Source organism: Carlito syrichta, unplaced genomic scaffold, assembly GCF_000164805.1.
Source record: "Carlito syrichta isolate Samal-C Ts95f unplaced genomic scaffold, Tarsius_syrichta-2.0.1 Scaffold316279, whole genome shotgun sequence".
NCBI classification, from domain to species: domain Eukaryota; kingdom Metazoa; phylum Chordata; class Mammalia; order Primates; family Tarsiidae; genus Carlito; species Carlito syrichta.
Genome location: NW_007260375.1, coordinates 14,819 through 15,370, shown reverse-complemented (window position 1 = coordinate 15,370; position 552 = coordinate 14,819).

The window sequence follows — 552 nt, the reverse complement described above, 5'->3', positions numbered from 1 at the left end:
ATTGGATATTCTCTTCTTGTGTCTTTAGGTTTTAAAATCATTCTGAATCATAATCATTTTTTTTTGTTGTTGTTGTTGTTTTTTGAGTTGGAGTCTCACTCCATCGCCCAGACTGGAGTGCAGTGGCCGCTCCCGGCCACCGCTGCCTCGACCTGCTAGGCTCCGGCGATCCTTCCGCCTCAACCTTCCAAGTAGATGGAACTACAGGTGTGAGCTACCACGCCCGGCTAATTTTTTTGATTTATTGTAGAGATGAGGTCTCACTGCCCAGGCGGGTCTCGAACCCTCGGGCTCAGGCAATCCACTCACCTCAGCCTCCCAAAGGCGTGGGATTACAGGCTGAGCCACTGAGCCCGGCTTGTTGTTGTTTTTTTGAGTTGGAGTCTCACTCTGTCGCCCAGACTGGAGCGCAGCGGCCGCTCCCAGCCACCGCTGCCTCGACCTGCTGGGCTCAGGCAATCCTTCCACCTCAACCTTCCGAGTAGCCGGAATTACAGGCGCGCGCTACCACGCCCAGCTAATAATTTTTTGATTTATTGTAGAGATGAGGTC